Genomic DNA, 23,058 nt, shown 5'->3' on the forward strand with positions numbered 1-23,058 from the left:
CAAGAGTGGGTTACTGTTGTGGGCCTGCATTGAACTTGAGGCAGGGTGCCTCAAGGCAGATATGTCACTTACATCTAAAGCTTTGTCAGGGCCACTTCAGCATTTGTTTTGATTTTTTTTACTAGTTTTGAAAGAATTCTTGAAAGAATTATTTACCTTGCAGGAAACTATGTGTGTTTTGTCTAAAAGAATCCCTGGAGACCACTCTGAGTGACATTCACCCTTTTCATACACTGTCTTCCAAAAGTCCAGATTTACATTTGTCCTCGGTTGATATTTGGAGCAATCTTTCTGCTTACTGTGAGCTGCTCCCACAGAGTCCTTAGAGCAAACATCAGCAGAGCATGTTCAGTATCCCTTTCATCCAAATATGCTTACTTGGATGTTCTTTGAGGTATAAGGTGGTCCCAAGTTAAAAAGCATCTGGTTTTACAAGTGTTTTACTGTTAGCTATATATGTTTTCTCATTAGTAGCTGTGACATTGGGAAAGTCTTTTGCTCTTGTTTCTCTAATCCATCACTTCTGAGCTAACCTGTTCGCTGTTTACTACTGCCAGAGAAAGGAGATCTCAGCAGATGCGATGTCTCCAATTAAAAAAAAACGTATTTTTATAAATTCAGAGATGCCAGATTGAGGAGAGAAGAATCAAAGAAAAAAAATTTTCTAAAAGCCTCAATCAGTGTACATCTTTCCTATTAAAATCTTTTAAAGCACAAATACTTCTTATCTTGTTCGTGTTACATTAGACTATTTCATAAGTTTTACAAACAAATGTTAGTGGGTAGACTGTTTCTGTATTGTAATTTCCTTAAGCTTTTCCATGGTCGTATGCAATACTTGCAGTAAAGATAAGAAAGCTTTTCTGGAGCTGTATGTTTTGCAGTGTGAAATACTATTTCATGCTCTGTTCTTGCTGACGCTAATTGGCAGCTGTATTAGGCTATGATTTGTCCTTTCACACCTAATACTCTGTGCCCTAAATAGAGTTAGTCTTACAGACCAGCAGAGCAATAGTGAGCTACTATACTATAAATTTAAAACTTGATTTGAATATTATGCTGGCTTTGATCATAGCATACAGAGGTAGAAAAGCCACTGCCCCAAATAAGAAGTCAGTCACGGACTGTATTCTGTCCTTGGCAACAGTGAAGTGGATGCTTGTAGAAAGTATAAGATTGAAGACAAGTATGGAGCAGCGCTTTCTGCTGTGGAAGCTGTATCCAGACCACTGCATTGAAGTATAGACAGATTAGACATACGCTACATGAAATGGCCTCAGTTTTTGTATCTCTTTATACATTGATCTACCAAAACATCCTAAAGCAAAACGTTCATCAACAGATATGCAGGCTATATGTGATGGTATTTCCTGTCCTTCCCTGTAAACCTGCTGTGGTACCCCTCACTTCTTGTATTTTGAGAAACAGTGCAGAAGTATTCCTATCATCTCCTCAGTATCATCTCTTGCTTTAAAGACTCCTGTCATTTCTAGCTTGAGTTGTGGGTTTTTTTTACCAGGGTGAAGAGTTCTTAATAAAAATAGTCGTCTTAGAAGTTTAGAAGTCATTTTCTTGCTGTCCTTCTGCATGGCTTTCCTACTTTCCATAACCTCATTTAGTTAGGGAATATGACGGATATTCAGTTGAACCATAGGCACACAGTGATGTTTTGAGTTTGCTCTCTAGTCCCTTTCTAATAACTTATATTGCTCTATATGTTGGGGTTTTTTGGCAATAACTGAGGGCTCACTTGACGTTCTTACAGAACTATCTGCCCTAACCAGGAGTTTTCCTTCCTTAGTAGAACAGTTACTTTAGTGTCATTATTGTTTATATTTAGTTAGGATTGCTTTTTCCCATTTACAGTATTTCCTAGTGGACTACACAGAGTTTCTATCATTTTATTGTCTGCTCGCTCATCATAGTCTTCACCCCTTCAAAGAATTCAAAGATATAGTCGTAATATTTTTAAACACTAACAGTAGATTTTGTCCTCTCTTATCTGCAGTCTTTTAGATCAGTTATGTATACTCTGAAAAGTATAGGTCTCTCTGAAATTCCTCTAGCAACGTCTCTTTATTGATAAAATTGACCTTTTGCTCTTCCTTTCCCATCCTTTCATGAATTATGAATCTACAAAAACGATGTTCCCTTTCTCCAATAACATTTTGATTTGTTCAGTAATCTCTGATCAGGGAGGCTGCCAAAAGCATTTTTAGAACTCTAAATAGTATTTATTGCTGAAGCATCTTTATCTACAAGAAAGGTGACGGTTACTGTCATATGCTGTTTTCCTTCATCAGGTAAGGACTCCCCTTGGCTACATATCAATACTGTCAATATTCTTAGTTTTATAATTACTCATCTAGTATTCAGTTAGTTAGAAATTACTTCAGGAAAGGCTTTCAGCCTGTATTGTAAAGGAGAAACAATGCAAAAATCACAGTGAGTTCTTGTGCAGTGACAGCTTTTGGATTAAAAGAAGTGATATGTGTGATGGAAGATAGGAGTTACTCTATATTCATGAGGCAGATCATTTATACATTCAGAGTGAATCTGATGTGATCATGAAAATCAGCTTTAATAATTCTTATGGATATGGTGATATTTCCAAGAGTTCAGTCAAGAGCTGAGCCTCTCATTGTTTTCCTTTACTATATATGAATGGGAAAGCAGAGGGTTTTATCAATTGTGTTCAGTATTGTAAGTGATGCAGTTGTATGATCCAGACATTTTTCCATCTCTTTTATTCTTGAGTAATCAATGATAGAGAATGGATAGAGGAGGAATCTGTCTTGGTAGATGAGGGCTGGGTCAGGGACCAATTAAGCAATCTGGACGTCCATAAATCCATGGGTCCTGATGGGATGCACCCGCGGGTGCTGAGGGAGCTGGCAGAAGTCATTGCTAGGCCACTCTCCATCATCTTTGCTAAGTTGTGGGCAACGGGAGAGGTGCCTGAGGACTGGAAGAAAGCGAATGTCACTCCAGTCTTCAAAAAGGGCAAGAAGGAGGACCCGGGGAACTATAGACCGATCAGCCTCACCTCCATCCCCGGAAAGGTGATGGAACAACTTGTCCTTGGTGCTGCCTCTAGGCACATCAAGGATAGGGGGATCATTAGGGGCACTCAGCATGGCTTCACCAAGGGGAAGTCATGCTTAACCAACTTGATAGCCTTTTATGAGGACATAACCCGGTGGATAGATGATGGTAAAGCTGTGGATGTGGTCTATCTTGATTTCAGTAAAGCGTTTGACACGGTCTCCCACAGCATCCTCGCAGCTAAACTGAGCAAGTGTGGTCTGGATGATCGGGTAGTGAGGTGGATTGTGAACTGGCTGAAGGAAAGAAGCCAGAGAGTGGTGGTCAATGGGACTGAGTCCAGTTGGAGGCCTGCGTCTAGCGGAGTCCCTCAAGGGTCAGTACTGGGACCAGTACTATTCAATATATTCATTAATGACTTGGATGAGGGAATAGAGTGCACTGTCAGCAAGTTCGCTGATGACACAAAACTGGGAGGAGTGGCTGACACAATGGAAGGCTGCGCAGCCATTCAGAGGGACCTGGACAGGCTGGAGAGTTGGGCGGGGAGAAATTTAATGAAATATAACAAGGGCAAGTGTAGAGTCCTGCATCTGGGCAAGAACAACCCCATGTACCAGTACAAGTTGGGGACAGAGCTGTTAGAGACCAGCGTAGGGGAAAGGGACCTGGGGGTCCTAGTGGACAGCAGGATGACCATGAGCCAGCAGTGTGCCCTTGTGGCCAAGAAGGCCAATGGCATCCTGGGGTGTATTAGAAGGGGTGTGGTTAGCAGGTCAAGAGAGGTTCTCCTCCCCCTCTACTCTGCCCTGGTGAGGCCGCATCTGGAATATTGTGTCCAGTTCTGGGCCCCTCAGTTCAAGAAGGACAGGGAACTGCTAGAGAGAGTCCAGCGCAGAGCCACGAAGATGATTAAGGGAGTGGAACATCTCCCTTATAAGGAGAGGCTGAGGGAGCTGGGTCTCTTTAGCTTGGAGAAGAGGAGACTGAGGGGTGACCTCATTCATGTTTCTAAATATGTAAAGGGCAAGTGTCAAGAGGATGGAGCCAGGCTCTTCTCAGTGACATCCCTTGACAGGACAAGGGGCAATGGGTGCAAGCTGGAACACAGGAGGTTCCACTTAAATTTGAGGAAAAACTTCTTTACGGTGAGGGTGACTGAACACTGGAACAGGCTGCCCAGAGAGGTTGTGGAGTCTCCTTCTCTGGAGACATTCAAAACCCGCCTGGACGCGTTCCTGTGTGATATGGTCTAGGCAATCCTGCTCCGGCAGGGGGATTGAACTAGATGATCTTTCGAGGTCCCTTCCAATCCCTAAAATTCTGTGATTCTGTGATTCTTTGAACCCCAATAGACAGCTCAGCCCCACGACGCCTCACTTCTCCACAGCGGGATGAGGGAAAGAACGAGAAAGGTGAAAATGAGTGTACACCAGTAAGATTTTAACATAGTTCGCTTAGTTGCATACTATATAGTTGGAAACGAAGAGAACATTTCCAAGTCCCATTCTGCAATCTATTTGCTTGTACGTTATTTTCTGAAAAACTGTGGTTCACACTTATTATTCTTAGAAGTGCAATATGGTGTAAGTTTTTTTACTGGCTTTGAGTTGGAGGAAAGTGTATGGGCAGATTTTAAAGGGGTCTGTTCTCTGTGGGTACATATACACATACACACACAAAAACATAGACACACACGCAGACAGTATGGTGGATCAAAGACTCTGCTGGTGAACAGTCAACTTTCTTCAAGATAAAGAAGAGTTCATTTCTAACCCATATATCTTTCTAGACACTTAAGTGAGGCCTTCTCTAAAGGCAAATACTGCCTTGTTTTCTTTTCTGCTGACTCTTGCACTGACAGCAAACAGGAAAGAATCTAACACGCTACTAAACCATTTTGGAAACCCTTTGAGAAATATCTTTCCATAATAACTCTTACTGTATTCAGCTAGAGCTTCAGATAAAACGATAAATAGGCAGGCCTTCCACACCCACCTTCCAAAGACACTAGAGAGAAACCTGTTTTATATTCACCCTGGGATTAGGTGTACAAATCATTATGATTTAAATAGATTTCTTGGGAAACTAAGAGGTTCTTCAGCTCCACAGAACCGTACAGCTGCTTCTTGGTCCTCACTGCCCAGAAGCTTCCCTCAGAGAGAAATCAAATCAGAGATGTTAAGGAGTAAGCAGATTACTGGGCTGACTTTATGATGTTTACTGAAGATTATAAAAAGATTACATAAGACATACCCTAATTTTCTTCAATTTCATCTTGACTCAGTAAATCATTTTATGTGCAGTTGCCTTGGATTCTCACCAAAGAACAACTACTTTTAAATGGACATTTTTATTTGCTATTTCACACAGACATCTTCCTTTAAGAATAAGAAATGGCTATCGTAAAAGTACGCTTTTATTCACAAAGAAAAAAGCATTTAGTATTTCAGTGCAATTCCCTATGTAATCATAATTTTTAATATAGCATTAAATTCATTATTCTTTGGAAAGTGTTCTCTGAATGTTTATGTTAATTCTTTGGATATAACTTTTATCTTTTATCTATATACCATAAAAATGATACTAAGTCAAAACGAAATTAAATGAAAGAGGAATTATGTCAAAAAGAAAATTTTCAGGCCATTTCAAAGCATTGTCTCAATTTTTGCTTTTAAAGATTTCCGTTACAATTAAATATGAATAAAGTGTAATTAGTTTACATTTAAATAAAATATCTTGTCTTAAAATACAAGACAGATATGTTAGGAAGATGAAGCCTTCTAAAAATATTGATGTGAAAAGTATGATGAAATTTTTTTTTTTTTTCATTACAAGTCCTGGTTTTCATAAAGCGATATTTTCTGATGAAATGAGTGTTTTCTCCTGAAAAGTTCCTGCTAGGTCTAATTTCTTCTGAAATTACTTCTGCTGTATAAATCAGTGGTCCAACTTCAATTAAATTATCCTTTTATTGTCTCCCACAAACCAGGAGACAGATGATATTATCATTGTCTCTGTGGAGACAAGTTTCAGACATTGCAACGATTTTATTAAAAAATAGTAATTAATTTCTTTATAAATTTTTCCAAGGTGCAGTTAAGTAATTATTAGTCTGAGCTATAAAATAGAAAGATGTACATAAAATGTCATTTAAATATGAAAATATTTACTTTTCTCTGTTTTTTTTCATAAGTTTGCAGAGAAAACTGACATAATGCTATGCTGTTAGAGAGAATCAAGTACCATAAAAATTATCTACTGTCAGTGATGAAGCACAGAAAAAGTTCATGGGATATAACACCAGGAAAACGTAAGGTTAGAAATGTTCAAATCAACTTCTTATATTTAAGTCAAGCAGCAAAACTACAAGTGATGTTTAAATTTTCACGATTTTGAACACACAGCTTAATGAAGAATTTAACTCCATATTCTTTCAAATACCAAGCAATCAGAGCATGTTTAAAATGTTATAAATATAACTGAATATTACAAATGTAACGATTATGTTTGTGGGGAAAATCTGTATTCTGTTCCAGGCTGAACATACTTTTGGATTTTGATTTACCTGTTGGCAGAAAACCTAGGAAGATTTTATTAGAGTTATGAAACCAGCAGTTGTCCTCTGTGCTTTGCCTAGGAACAGGCAGGAGAGACCCCTGCACCTCTGAAGAGCAAACTAAAACTAATCATCTCTCCTTCGGGCACCAGATGTTGGCTAGGCCGGTTGATGGGGCTAAGGTGGGCTATTATGATTGCCATGTATAAGGTTCCTGCTAAAGAATGGCTCCAGCTGTGCTTAAAAAGCAGCTACAAACAGCTTTCAGCTATGTCCTAACTCCTCAAGTCAGTTACCAATAGGTATTATCCTTATGTAGCATTCATCCATTCTCCTCTCCCCCAAAACTTCTTTTGAAGATTGATTTTGCTCCTCTCTCTAGTCTTGATTTTAACAACTCTGTTGGAGTCATATAGCTCCCACCTTCATTTCTTATTTAACAGAAAGGGAAACAGAAACTGACAAGAGCAGTGCATGTTTATTATTACCATGTGGATGACAGAAGCTGCAAGAAGAAAATGGAGAAGCTGAATAAGGAGAAACCTGTCTGACAGCTGAATTCAGTTAGGCTGGCATGTCTGGTGTTCTCAGTGACCTGCAGAGGTGCTAGGAGGGGTTAGCAGGTGCCTTTGTTGGCAGAAATTTGGGACTTGATGAAGAAGAATCTCACATTTCCTTTCATGTACCAAAATGTCTGGCTCTTTCCCTTGAGCAACCAGCCATGGGAGATGTGATGGTCCCCCACCAGCTTCACATCAGAGTCTGATTCTTTTGCTCAACATACTAACAGTTTTCCCAGTTTTATCAAAAATCCATGCTACTTGGGGACTTCAGCCCCAGGAGTCGTGTGACAATGACTGAACAATAATTTTCATTCAGTAACAAACTTACAGAAGATGGGAGTAACAGGACATGTTAAGGGGTCTCTATGTTCTTTACATCTTGGGAATACTAGAATTTAGGGCACTTTTGCTTAATGCTTGATGATAGCATTATAGTCAGTTCAGGATTTTTTTCATATCACAATGGTGGCTCTGTGACAAATAATATGGAGATATTGAGCAGAACATTTAGGAAATGTCAACGTTTATTTTTTCAGGCCTTCTCCAGAGTATTGTGCCTTTCTCCTCTACTTAAAACATACAGTCTTATTTCAGACTGAACTGAATGCTGCTCTAAACATAGTTGTGCTTCACTGGAAGAACTTCCTTAAATAAATATTGATCATATATATTGCCTTTATGGCATCTAAATATGAAAGAATATGTGGTCTGACAAACTCAGCAGGGGGTGTGTGGGGTGTGGATGAGGATACAAATTTGTCTGTCTGTGACAGCCCTCTGAAGAGAGGTAAATTAAGTCCATAAACTAAGATACTTTGCTCTCTGCACACTCCTTTAGTTGCGGATGACTCACAGCTGATTTAGAAATGATGCAACAAATGCTGCATAAGCAATGTTCTCAAAAGGCAGCTGATGATCTTGATGAGGAGACAGCAGTAGCTACACGCAAACATAGGAGAGTGGACACAAGCTGTGACAACTGTCAGTCAGCAACTTGCACCTTGTCATGGGGCTATTTCATCATACAAATGTAAGATGACCATCAGTGACTCCAGAAAACCGTCAGCATGAAGCTGTGTGAAGGGGCTTGCTCTGTTGCCTACACATCCAGATGCTGAAGGCCTTGCTTGTCTAGATGCAGGTTATTATTATACTCTGAAAGAAGCCCTCATATGTTACTAGTGCCCTGGGATTTAGCAGTGGTAAAGCAACTGGTGGTACTGTGGGGTGATAGCAATTTGGTAAGTAGCTACTATCTGGCCCAGAAATTATAGCTCAGTATGGACGAATGGGGTTCCAGCACTCTGTGGGCAGTCTCGCTAGTGCATGTCTCCGGGATCCTCCTACTCTGAGCTGTCTGTACATATTTATTTTAGCCTAAAGTATTTCGGTTATATTAGCCTAAAGTTGATGATCTGCAGACCTTGATGCAGACTCATGTGCATTAGCACAGATAATTGCCTAACTGGGTGCTCAGTAAATTTACCATCTGAATGGCTGGACAGAAGGTGACATATTTTGTTTGGGTAGTATGGATAGTCATAAGATTTCACGGTTCACTGCTGTTTTAAAGTGTTATAATACACTTTACTGCTTTGGCTAATGAACCTGAGCCTTAATATTGGAACATCTGATAGAAGAAAGTTTAATTACATATGGAACAGCTGTAAATTGGTGCTTAAATATGCATTTAATCAGATGAAAATAACATTGCTTGGAACCTGCTTGAATGTTCATGTATCCCTTGTCATTCATATTATTAGGACATGTAAAAATAAGGAAAACTTTTTTCTGAAGAGGAATGTATTAGCGAGTGATTCTTTCCAGACCCAAGCCAGAAAAACGGAAAGTGCACAATTGATCCCTAGAGATTAGTTTAAAAAGCCCTTGTGGCTTTTCTGAGTTTTTCTCAATATAAGTAGAATACCCGAAACAGAATCTGAAAATTATCCCTAAATTTTGAAGTTCAGGAGACAAAGGGGTACCTGTTAATGAAAGAAAGATGAAATCAAAATACATTGACCTAGCTCTTTCGATGGGAAAAAGAAATGGTGACTGGATACTTATAGAACACAGAGACTGTCTGCAGGAATTGGGAATTCAGAGGTTTGAATGTGATTTGATTTTAACGGTGATGGGGTTTTTTGTGTTTGTTTTTTTTTCTCAGAGAAAGAGACAAGATCAAAATAGAAAATTGCATAGGACTATGCAAGACTTATAGAGGATTTATTCAGGAAATGCTGATATAGTTGAAATTCAGCAATACCCCAGTGTTTTTCAACTCAATTGTTCTAAAAAGATCAAAGATTCAAATGAAGCCTGAAGAACTATTTGCCTCATTTAGAAGGAACATCAAGCATGTTAGTGGACTAAGTTTTATTTCACCTCCTGCCAGTTCCTTACCACATCATGACATGTCACGGGCTGATAGATAATAGAATTAGGTTTAGAAGAACCTGTAGTCTGTGAATAGGGATTTCACAGATTCAGTTCAACAATGAATGAATTTCTAGTAAGGCAGGTGGATCTTTTGATTTAGCTCTGATTACAAGAGGCAGAGAAGAACATTGCTACAAGCACAGAATTGTACCACCCTGAGAGGGTTTTCCTCTCCAAACATCCCTTTGCACTGTGAATGCGAGAAGGCAAATGTGGAGCACTTCTTTTCAGGCTGCAGCAAATGTCTCGTTGTTCTACACTAAGCCACCACTATTTTTTTTTTGCTGGCAAGACTCCCTTGCATCATTTATCCTGGAGAATGCAGGTATTAAAGTTTTGTGAAGGAAAAAAATATGTTTGTTGTCTAGAGAGGACAGCATGGTTTAAAAGCTTAGCTTTAAAAATTTGCCCCTCTATATTAGTCAAACCAATTATAAAATGTTGGAAAATGAGGCATCAGACAGTCAGGTAACAGACACAGTGTTACAGAAGTAACATATAAAATCTATTCCTTCTGAGAATGTTGCATTTACTCAGTAAATTGAGCACCTCAGATATTTGCCGGAGGGACTTAAAAAAAAAAAAAAGAAAGAAAACAGGAGCTGTTACTGTGATTCAGGATGATTGAGGAAATGCAAATTGTTTGCAGAGAGTTTGAGTCTTCCTTTGAAACTATAATTTTAGTGTGAGAAGCAAAATTTCTCAGACTGTATTGAGCTGCCAGTGTTCACTGAGCAGAGAGAAAGTAGGCATATTAGTAAGCATCGTTTGCCTTGTTGTACAAATCAGCAATGCCTAAACTGCAGAGAGCTGTGAAGCATCACAGCCCTAGAGTGCTGGTGCCATTCACATCTAGCTGAATTATCTGTCCTGATCATTGAATGACTCTTTTGTGGTCTGTTTCCCCATGTTTTCCCCTTATGGAAATAAGGGCTTAGGAGGAGAGAATTGGATAAGACACACCAGGGTGCCATCCCAGCATAGAAATAAAGTCCATAATAACCCAGGAATGGGAGGTTTGTACTGTGTGGAAGCTGACCAGCCTCATAATCCCTGTCACAGAAGCTAAGTAGCCACGTAGTCAAATGGAGCTGATGAGGAATCGTTACTATCAAAGCCAAACCAACATTAGATGTGGAGCAACCCATACATACGTCCAGGGTAAAGAGAGCCCTGGGGAGTAACACAATGCTCTGTCTATTTCTGATCACAGTCACTGTAAATGGCTTGTTTACCATGAGATTCAAATGAAGTCTCATAAAGAGTGGTTCAGTGAAATTTTAAATTTGATGAGGAAGTGTCAATAAGCCAAAAAGGTATTTTTTCACTTCGTATAAAGTAATGGTATATTACACAAATGCTATTGCAAGCAGCTGAAGGTTCAGCCAATTAACATATCAGTTCATTAAAAAGATTGAATATTATTGGAGTGGGGGAAGATTGCTAAGCACCAGTTTCAGGCTACCTTTAAGAGCATCATATCTGTAACATGCTAGTTGTCAATTCTCCTGGGAAATGCATAAAAAAAAGTTGCACACATCAAACGGCCCTTTACAGTGTACTCTCCAGCTTCTGGAAAACATCTGTGTGGAAATTTCTTAGTTGAGAATTTTCGTTTGTTTTGTCAATGAAAGCTGATGCTTATGCCCCATTTAAAAAAAAAAATCTAGTGCTTGAATGTAAGACTTAGATATGGGAAACAAATTATTCTTTGTTTTTTGGTTGCTGTAACAGCCCTAAAACTAATGGAAAATGCAGAGGAGGGCAAAGGAGAGAAAAGATTATTCAGAAAAAGTACTTTACACTGGAAGGCTATCATTTATACTATTATTCTGCAATGTACAAGTCTCCCAGAAAACCTGACAGTGATCCAATGGGTGTGGATTGTTATTAAGCATGTACCATGTATCCGTCTCATGATGCGTTATTTATAAAATATACTGGCACTCTTAGAAATAAAATAGATGACAGACTTTCTGCTCAAGCTGCACAGGAAGGACAAATTAAGGAATAAAAGAACAGTGGCAATTAGGAGATCTCAGAAGGAGATATTGTACCCCTTCTGCTGCGTTACATTTCTGGGAGCCTAACTGATCAAAAAGGAGAAGGGTTAAAAGCAGAGTCCTCAAACACTAGTTAAAAATCAAAATACCCTGGATAAATGAAGGAAGGGGGATGTGGGGATGACTGACAAAGCAGTGAGGTGCAACACAAGACAAGAAGAAGAAGGAGAAAACAGCACAGAAAAGATGTTTCTTGAAAGCATCGGCAAATGTGAGAGCCCTGCATGCGGGAGGAGCAGCTCCCTGGGCTGGCGCCGCAGCTCCAGGTGGGAACCACGTTGCTGTTGAACAGGACTCCTGCTAACACAGCAACAAACAAACCTAATGAAGAGCCTGAAAGATTCATTTCAGCCCTTGTTATCTGTCTGACTTTAAGCTATTTGTTTTGAGATGCGGTTTTCACTTCTGTGGTTGAATGATTGGCCTCTGCACCGCCAACAAATAACCTGCTCTTTCCATCTGAAGCTGGTCTAAGTATTTAAAGCAGACTCAAATGAAGCTGCAAGAAGCAGCTGCAAGAAGCTTGGAGATCCTTAGAGGCAAAGTCAGGCAAAAATGTCAGGACAGAGTCGCCCTTCAGACAGCACTATTTTCTGCCTCTGTAACAAAAAAAATAAGAGAATGAAATCCTATTGTTTCAGTTGGCTGAGTTCACAAACTGAGGGAGAAGTGGGGAAAAAGCACAGACTTCACATATGCGGAGCCTTTTGAAAGAAGAGGAAGTAAATGTGCAACAGCATGGCAAATTCCTCCCAACTATGATCTAGAGAAACTTTGCATTTGATGCAAATGCACCTCATGACAAAAACAGAAGCAAAAGCTTTCAGTCTGGGAAGACTGGACCTGCAATGAAAATGCCAGGAACAGCAGAGGAAATCCACCTAGACTGACTTCACTGCTGATGTTCCTGTTCAAGCACTTCCTAGAGCAAAAAACAGATCCTTTCTTTAATGGGTGCCTTGACACTTCCACTGGCATGTCCCCACTGAACTGCGAAGTCCCTGGATTTCCAGGCTCTCTGCTGCTATTGTGACTTGCACAAATACACATGTCCATGAAGCCCCTGGCTCCCAGCTGCTGTGGTGGTCCCTGCAGGGCTGTCCTGGGGTAGCTGAGGCTACTGGTGCTCTCACTAAAGCTGGCTGAGGGCGGGCAGGCTGCATGCTCTGGCAAGGATTAGGCAGCCATTAGCATTTTGTTGCCCTTTCTGGCCCTGTGAAGGAGCCCTTCAGTGTTACCGATCAAATCAATTCAAGTACAAACACAAATAAGAACTTAAGCTTTTCCATTTTTGCTTCTTTTCAAGTTTTATTTGACTGAGATCAATTACTGAATTTTTTTAGAAGCCTGAAAACACTTACACCTGTAGAAGTGCTTGTACGCCCAAGAGCTTGTTTGCTTTCTCCAGGTCTATCACTAGTTCGAACCAGATGAGCTCAGCCCAGAATCTTGCCTCACAAAATTCAGAACTGTTTCAAGGTCTCTGAAAACCACCAAAACACAACACCTGTCGTTCAGGTTCCTTAATTAAGTGTTACACTATGCACTCAACTTTGACATTTTTAAACATTTTATTTGTAATCTTGTTTACAAATTCTCTTAATTTCAAATCTTCCTAAAGTTACTTTCCCTTATGTTGGACCTTGCCACTTATTTCCTTCACTCTTTTACTTAATACTCAGCGTGTTGTTCTAGAGACAAAGAATATTTTGACATTTATAAACGTTCATATAAAGATATTTATACATTAATGAAAATGTATTTTCAGTATTATTTCATTATATTCCTTGTCTCTTTTTCTTTGCCTTTCCATCATTCCTCTTCTTCGCTCTTTGTACTGTCATTTCTTACCTCTGTTTTACCTCCAGTACTGCTTTCTTCTTTGTCTTCTTTCCAGTCCTTCCTACTTTTTCCTGCATACCTGCACAAAACTCATTTCACTAATGAAAAAAATGGTTAGACTGCTGTGGGAATCATTATGGACAAGTAGATATGACAAGCATCATGGTCTGCTTCTATGATTTTCTGAAGTTTATATTTAATATAGTTAAAGATTGGATATTTATTTCTCCATTTCTGCAGAGACAGACTGGAACACATTCTCTTCTCTGTACAAGATAGTATCATTTTCCAGGGTATGGGAACCAGAACACGCCACCCCCATCTCCTGTTCACAAAGAAATGGTGCACTGCTTGCATAGCAAAGCAAATGATGTTTCTGCACACCAGCACCATGAGCTCTCGCTCCTGGGGATGAAGTACAGTTAAATCATTCACTCAGCCACAGCCTTTGCTGAGACACAGACAATCTTCATCCAGATTATATACTTCTACATTTGTCTGCTTACTTTCCAGCACACCTGCCCTCAGAAAAAAAAGGATGTTCCCACTGAAAAAGAGGTTTTTATGAACGCAGGACGAACTGTAGCACACTCAGCAGGAGCTGAGAACAGTTAAACATGAGAAGTTACTTTATCAGGCTGTGTATCATTCGTGAAATGCATTAATGCTGATCACCACCCTTCATCATTTCTTCAATTCTGTATCTGGCAGGAGAATGGTGGAGTAACTTATTTTAAAACAATTAGCTGATAAGTGTTTTGAGCTGATTAATCATGAAGAATAGGCCTGGCAAATATAAATAAGGCTAATGATTTTCTACAGTTATTTTGCTGTTTCAATCTGGTATTTTTTGAGCAACCAATACAGTGGACTAAGAGGCAAGACTAGTAGCCTTGTCTGTAGTTCTGGGTATTACAGCCTCTTTTTTTGAGGTGCAGTTCTCAATTGCCTTACAATTTTGGCATACTTGCAAACTGAATTTTAAAATTTTAGGTTCCAAATTTTCATTTGCTGTTTTCCATATTTTTACTTTTTCCAATTAAATTCCAGACATTTTCAAGACTAGAGAAATATAGAGGGCTTTTCCACATTAAAAAATAACACCCCCCTACCAGTACTTTGGCAGTGGAGCTGTACTTCAGGATTTGTCAGGTGCATCCTTTGTACCATCCTTTTGCCATTCTTGCTTAAAAAACTAAATGAAGAAACACCCACATTTGGTAAAATTATAAATCTTTAGGAAAAAAAAATCCTTTTCACAGTGAGTCAGTGAAGTGACAGTAAGCCTGAACAAAGAGTTTGTATTAGACAAGAAGGATTTCCTTCAAGTCCTCAGCTCTCAATCTTTCTATCTGAGGTCCTGAAATGTGAATGCGTATATGTAAAGGTGCATAAAATATTGAATGGCATGACTATATTCTGCATCTTTCAATGAACTAGGGGCCATTACATGAAACTAGGAGGAGCCAGGTTCAAAATAAACAACAGAAATTTAGTAAAATGCTATATTCTAAAATTCCGTTTATAGGTAGAAAAGTACAAAAAGTAACTTTTTTTTTTTTCCTTTGCTTTGTTTCCTAGATCAATGAAAGATAAACAAGTAGAGACTACTTTATAGTGTGGTGGTTATTTCAGAAGTAGGGCTAAAGAAAATTCCCTCTTCAGTCCTTTACAAACCACCTCTTCAAACCTGGCATTGTAAAACTATTTGTTCAATAAAACCACAAACCAGATGTTTGTAAGAGACTTCAAGAGATAGAGGTTCCCTAGCTCCCAAACAAGATCAACTTTGAAGATCTCGTGTAGAAACTACATGGTTATAAACCCCATAACAACACAATATATACCTCATTTTCCTTTTCTACTGTAAAATACAGACCCATCTCCAAACAAATTATTTAGGTAACTAAACAGGATATTTATGGAAACTTCTCTGAACTGCATTTGGTCTGTATGATCGGGTAGTGAGGTGGATTGTGAACTGGCTGAAGGAAAGAAGCCAGAGAGTAGTGGTCAGCGGGACAGAGTCCAGTTGGAGGTCTGTGTCTAGCGGAGTTCCGCAAGGGTCGGTTCTGGGACCAATTCTATTCAATATATTCATTAATGACTTGGATGAGGGATTAGAGTGCACTGTCAGCAAGTTCGCTGATGACACAAAACTGGGAGGAGTGGCTGATGTGCCGGAAGGCTGCGCAGCCATTCAGAGAGACCTGGACAGGCTGGAGAGTTGGGCGGGGAGAAATTTAATGAAATATAACAAGGGCAAGTGTAGAGTCCTGCATCTGGGCAAGAACAACCCCATGTACCAGTACAAGTTGGGGACAGACCTGTTGGAGACCAGCGTAGGGGAAAGGGACCTGGGGGTCCTAGTGGACAACAGGATGACCATGAGCCAGCAGTGTGCCCTTGTGGCCAAGAAGGCCAATGGCATCCTGGGGTGTATTAGAAGGGGTGTGGTTAGCAGGTCGAGAGAGGTTCTCCTCCCCCTCTACTCTGCCCTCGTGAGGCCGCATCTGGAATATTGTGTCCAGTTCTGGGCCCCTCAGTTCAAGAAGGACAGGGAACTGCTAGAGAGAGTCCAGCGCAGAGCCACAAAGATGATTAAGGGAGTGGAACATCTCCCTTATGAGGAGAGGCTGAGGGAGCTGGGTCTCTTTAGCTTAGAGAAGAGGAGACTGAGGGGTGACCTCATTCATGTTTCTAAATATGTAAAGGGCAAGTGTCATGAGGATGGAGCCAGACTCTTCTCAGTGACATCCCTTGACAGGACAAGGGGCAATGGGTGCAAGCTGGAACACAGGAGGTTCCACTTAAATTTGAGGAAAAACTTCTTTACGGTGAGGGTGACTGAACACTGGAACAGGCTGCCCAGAGAGGTTGTGGAGTCTCCTTCTCTGGAGACATTCAAAACCCGCCTGGACGCGTTCCTGTGTGATATGGTCTAGGCAATCCTGCCCCGGCAGGGGGATTGGACTAGATGATCTTTCGAGGTCCCTTCCAATCCCTAACATTCTGTGATTCTGTGATTCTGTGATTTGGCTAGACATTGCTCTTTAAATACAATTGCACTTCAAAATGGACTAACTTGTGCTTCAGTCACACCAAAAAATGCTGTCAGCAAGCTTTCATTGTGATAATCTTACATGCAGAGAACTAAATATTTGGAGGTACACAGAAATTTAAGCTTAAAAGGTAAGTGGAATGTTGACCAACTATTTTAATGAAGGTTTTGATTCAAACGAATATTAAACAAAACTCAGCCACTCAATATTTGATCTGTGAGAGTTTAGAAAATTTGGAGTTTGGGGAACCAACACCGCTAAATTTGAACATTTTAAACCATAAGAAGCTGCTTAAAGGTGAATATGATGACTGGAACCTCTAATAAAACAGATGAAAGGGAATTGTCTCAACTATGAAAGGATGTTTTTGCCCTTTGGATCTGACAAAACAATCACTGCAAGGCTGTTCATTTTATAATTGCAAGGAAGACAGGAAAAATCTCATAAAATTATATAGAATATTATAAATTATATGGTTTTTTACATTTCTTATCAGTTCAGCCACAGCAGTACTGAGTTAAGAATGACAATTATTTACTCTGACCTATAAAAGAAGTCAGTTGTATGAGCAGTCTCGGCTTGAAGAATAGGATAAGGAGGCAACTGCCTAAGGCAGCAGGCTGAGGACAATGACCTGCACACCTACTAGTGCTTGAAGAGATGACACGGGCTCTTCCAGACTGAACCATCACACTCAGTTCTTACTATCATTGCTCATTACTGTGGTTGTTGCAGCTGAGGGAACGGTTGAGCTGTGTAGAAGCTACTCTATGCAGAGGAAAGAAGTGGTCCCTCTCTGCAAAAGTCAGTGATTCCACTTGCATTACCATGCTTTGACTCACTTCATGAAGTGAGTCCTAGAGTACATGAACTGCATTTCTTTTGGGTGAGACTAAATGGTAAGATGCACTCCAAGAGTGCAACTAATGCTCTCCAATTGCTAATTGACAGTCCATAGCATCTGACTAGAATCCAAATAGGGGATGAAAGTCCAAATATAGACCAAAAAAAGATCTAACATAAATACAGAGTTGTGACTCAGTCCTTAGCACCAACTGTTTTGCTCTACACTCTCCCTTGCACTACAGTACTTGCCAATGCAGACATAGCCATACACCAAAAAAATGACAGACTTGAAGTTGCCTCAGGTCTCTGAAGTTGCTGTTTGCTGTCCCTACTAGCCATTCTTTCAAACTCCTTCTGGTGATTAATAATGAGCTTTTTCCTCACAGTCATTACTCTCTGCTAGGAGAAATTTGGATGCCAGTGGTTATTTAATTTGATTCATATACCAAATATCTCTATTTTGAAACCTGAAAGAAATAGCTTTATTTCTGCATACTATACTGAAGATATGAAGTTCTAGCTTGGGAGAAAGACAAAAGGATCAGTACCTTGCTTTTAGTATTGGTTAGACACGTCATAGGTGTGATCTCCTGACCATGGCACTTTCTCTTGTTCTTGTTATTGTGATTTGTCAATGAAAAAATACGTTTCAGGTGGCAAAAGGACTAGTTTCAAGGGGATTTTTGTTGGCCATGACGTACATCTTTTAAGGTGAAGAATGGATGATTCATCTTACTGAGGATCCAAAACCTGCTGGAACACCAGGCTTATTTTAGCTCCACAAGCAGTCAGCTTGCTTTTTTTTTTTTTTTTTATGTTGATGTGTTGTTGATGTTCAGGCTTCCTATCAGTACAAGAAAGGGCTTGTTTAAAGTATAACAACTGCAGAAGCCTGAAAAAGTAATCTTATGATTGTGTCTTCTTTGAGGCACCTTCCCATGCAAGTTTTGAGTTGGTTGAACAACTTTGTAAACCATTACCTTTAACTATGGCTATATAAATAATACTCTTTCATGATCTGTAGCTTTCTGAAGGAGGTCTGGTCCATGGATTAAGAAGCACAGCACATAATCCCAGTGAGAGTGGACACTCAGTTTTCTTAACTGAAGTGAAATGCGTAACTCTTGCACAATTCCGTGATGCTCTTTCCTTTAATGTGTTAAGGGACAATGATACATTACCATCTGTCTGCCAGTAAAGCAACTGTCAAAAGATGGATAGGGTCATTCACTCAAGGAGTTTGTTCATGTGCGTAAATGAAGCAGAAATGGTACCTCTGGCTGTGGACTGCTCTCAGGGCTGACATCCACTGTGAAATGCTTGATTAAACTTAGTCACCAGCATCCTCTCATACCTTTCCTATTTGGGTGCCAGCAGTCTGGATGCTGCAGAACAGATTTACTATTCAATCAAGACAGCATCTCCGCAGTCAAGCACCTCTCATCTCTTACAGACCAGGACAGCAGGAAAAAAATACCAAAGCACAATAGTATAATTAAGGCCTTCAGTATTGCACCATCCAGTTGTTTTGCTCAGCCTTAGGCAACATGGAAAGGCCAAAGAATAAGCCAAACACAGATATTTCTATGACTACATCCTGCACAGGATAGACCTTTTTTTTTTTTTGACGCCAGTTGCAGTCTCAAAATGACAAATCCTCCACAAATTTACAAGTTGGCCTGAAATTAACTCTCAGGTCTTCATAGTGACTTCTATCTGTAAACCACCAGTACTCATTCCTGCTTAATACACACCAAAAGTTCTACTCCTTAGATCTTTTAGTGTTTATCTATTTTCACCACTTCTGCAATCACATTCATAGCAAATAAAACCTTGTGCTTTCATCCTGCTTAACACAGCTTGAACACATCCATTTCTGTAGCAACTAGTATGTTCCCCTAGCCTCTGAAAGGTCCCTATTTTAAACCAGCAATAAACACCGCTCAGGTTTTTCAGCATCCTTTCACAGTGGCAAAAAAAGTCCAACTGTGACAATTGACATACTGATTTGCCTCGCTTTTGGTGTCTCTAGCTTGTCTGCTGCCTTGCACAGGCTTTCCTTGCTTTGTCCTGTGTTTGGAAAAGAGAAGTTTTATAAAAGTTATCTTCACTGACTGCCCAGGGTCCTTTCTTTACAAGGGGAATATCATATTTCTTTCACTCCTCCCTCTGGTCTTTCTGTTGCCTGCTTAGATCTTTGGGGTTTTGTTATTCTTTCCAGCTTTTAAGAAAAATCTTTAAAAAAAAGCTACAATGAAGTTACCTGAAGTGGTTTCCACTGGAAGCACCAGTTCTTACGCTGGAGTGATTTTCTCAGTCCATCAAAGAACAATCATGTCTATTGCAACTAATAGTAATGAGCTAATAAATCTTAGCTGAGCTTTTTCTTTCTTTCATACATATTTCATATAGGGAGTACAAAACATCTATGAAAGTTTACCTCAGAAGTACTTCTTTGCCAGGCTTCAAAATCACTGAGAAGCTTTAATGTTTCACAGAATGCATGATATTTTTTTCTATCAGTAATTTTTGTTTGTTTTTTTTCTGGTAATTGCTCAATAACATAAGATGAGACTTCACATACTTACTATATCAGAATAGCATCTTATTTTAGAACAGCTAAAATTAAATGAATGGCACAACTGGAAAAATAAAAATGTTTGAGGTGGCCCACAATTAGCACAACTTTCCATGCTATGTTAATCTAATCCTGAAATCAAGTACATTTTGGAGGATTTGATATTTTGCTTCTTCTACTTATCGCTTTTGAAAAGAACACATTTTCAAAATTCAATTTAAATGTATTGACTGTAAGTCTATGTTCATAAACATATTTTATTAGAAAATAATAGCTAATCTTTTAAAAGAAAAAAGGAGTTGCCATGGGAATTTATATACCATGTAACGCAACCTAGTAACACTGTGCCAGCAAAATGAAATTGACATTTCCTGAGTAAAAACAAGATAAGTTTTCTAAATGTTTTCTAAACAATTTGTGGTGAATTTTTAAAAGCTAGTACTGTGGTGATCCTGACCGGGAGACCGTCATTCATCAAGGAGTTAGTGATCAGCAAAAAGGTTAATCTGAGTATACCCAGTCCTGCGCCGTGCTGTGCCTCATGTCCAGCATGGCCTTCATGCCTGTGTTGGGCTGCACAAATGCCTTGGCTGCAGGATCACGTCAGCCGGCGTATTGCAAGAGAGGAGCCTACAGAATGCTCCTACTGGGTACCAGTGATTGCAACACCTTCCTGTTCTCACCTTTATCCAAAAGTGCAGCCAGAAGTTCTTATGCGAGAGCATACTTTCTGTTTGATAGTAGAAATGATGAACAGAGTTGTTCTCGTGTAAGAAAATCCTATAGTAATTCTAATGACAAAATTGGGGTCACTCTCCCCACGGCTGGGGTCTGCACGGCGTGTTGCGTGTGGATTGGAGGCCTGTTCAAAGCTGCACAACTCAGAGTTTCCAACAACTAAAGTGATGTTTTGAGGGAGCTGGGGTTGTTTAGCCTGGAGAAGAGGAGGCTCAGAGGTGACCTTCTTGCAGTCTACAACTACCTGAAGGGAGGTTGTAGCGGAGTGGGAGTTGGCCTCTTCTCCCAGGCAACTAGTGATAGGACAAGAGGACATAGCCTCAAGCTTTGCCAGGGAAGGTTCAGGTTAGACATTAGGAAGCATTTCTTCTCAGAAAGGGTCATTAGACATTGGAACAGGCTGCCCAGGGACGTGGTGGAGTCAACATGTCTGGATGTGTTTAAGAAAAGACTGGACATGGCACTTAGTGCCATGGTCTAGTTGACATGGTGGTGTCAGGGCAATGGTTGGACTTGATGATCCCTGAGGTCTCTTCCAACCTGATTGATTCTGTGAGTCTGTGATTCTGAGATTCTGTGATTCTGCGGATATAAGATTATCTGTACTCTTCTTTCTTTCTTTACAGTATTAGCTCTAATAAGTAGCATTTTAAAGGATACTTTACAGAGCCTGAGTGACTTTCTTACTGGGATCATAACAGACCAGTATCTCCTAGTGTAAAAAAACCTGCTTAGTTAAAATGACTATTTGAAAACAGCAGGTCTATCTAGACTGCAAACGGAAATCAGCTTTTCTCATAACATCCTAATTTCTATTTTCCTCTTCTGTGTTTACTGAAATTGCAAGCTCCACTATTTGAGTAAAGGGTTGATGCTCAGCATGTGTACAGCTACTGCTGAACTTCTGACTGGCTCTGAAATATATTTTCCCTGTTCTCTCTCCAGGAGCAGTTTCAAGAGGCATTGAGAAAATTGGCTTAGTCAACCTGCTCACTCCAGTTTTAAGAACTATTTTTGATGCAGTCAAGTACATGGAAATGACTTACAAAAATATTCTTTTTGAATCTTAAGCATTCCAGACATTTAGTCCAAAATGCCTCTGTAGCAATTACATATAGCTATTAAGGGATGTAATTCTGTCCTTAGGGCCTCTCAGTGCTAGCTCTAGAACCCAAATTGGCAATACTGACAGTAAAATTCTTCAAATACTTGATTAAGTGACCATAAGACAAGCAAGAATTTGGACTTGTATTGTTTTTTCTTTGTCTGTTGCCTATATGCATATGCATTATTAGAAACGTGCAATCAATGGTATATTTGCTATAGAGAAAATATACCCTGCCTGTTACTGTAGAGTCTCTACTATGCTGCAAATTCAGACACCAACTTGCACTTCAATCACTTGTTCATGTATCAATACCTCCAAAGCCAATGGCTTAATATTCTTTTTTTCACTTATTTATGGTGAATATGGCACCAATATATGGCAGTACTGTGACTATCCAAACTGAGACTGTACAGCAGTGGTCTGTACTGGGTTTGAATCAATGGAAACTTGCCAGTAATCTTTTTTGCTTTCCCTGAGAGACTGTCACTTCCTATAATCACAGATATCACAGAGTCACCAATGTGGGAGGAACCCCTGGAAATCACCCAGTCCAATCCCCTGCACACCGCAGTCACCTACAGCAGCTTGCTCACGACTGTCCAGTCAGGCTTTAAGTATCTCCAAGGAGATGGAGATGGAGAATCCACACCCTCTCTGGGTAACTTGTTCCAGTGTTTGACCACCCTCACAGTAAATAAGTTTTTCCTTAAGCTTAAACATAGCCTCCTGTATCTCAATTTGTGCCCATTGCCTCTTTTCCTGTCACTGGGTACCACCGAGAAGGGTCTGACTCCATCTTATTTGCATCCCCCACCCTCACTCAGGTATTCATACACATTGCTAAGGTCCTCAAGATCCTGTTCCTCTCCTAACACAGCCCAGGAGGCTGTTGGCCGCCTTTGCCACAAAGGCACGTTGCTGGCTCATGGTCAGCTTGTTGTTCCCTAGGACCCCCAGGGTCTTCTCTGCCAAGCTGCTTTCCAGCCACTCAGCACCCAGCCTGTTCTGGTGCATGGGGTTATTCCTCCCCAGCGGCAGGACTTGGCATTTTCCTTTGCTAAACTTCATGAGGTTCCTCTGTGCAAGTTTCTCCAGCCTGTTGAAAGTCCCTACAAATGAGAGCAAAACCATCTAGTTTTTCAACCACTCCTCCCAATTTTGCATCATCTGCAAATTTGCTGAGAATACTCTCTGACCCCTCGCCCAGGCTATTAA

This window comes from Nyctibius grandis, chromosome 1 (assembly GCF_013368605.1).
Source record: "Nyctibius grandis isolate bNycGra1 chromosome 1, bNycGra1.pri, whole genome shotgun sequence".
In the NCBI taxonomy this organism is placed as follows: domain Eukaryota; kingdom Metazoa; phylum Chordata; class Aves; order Nyctibiiformes; family Nyctibiidae; genus Nyctibius; species Nyctibius grandis.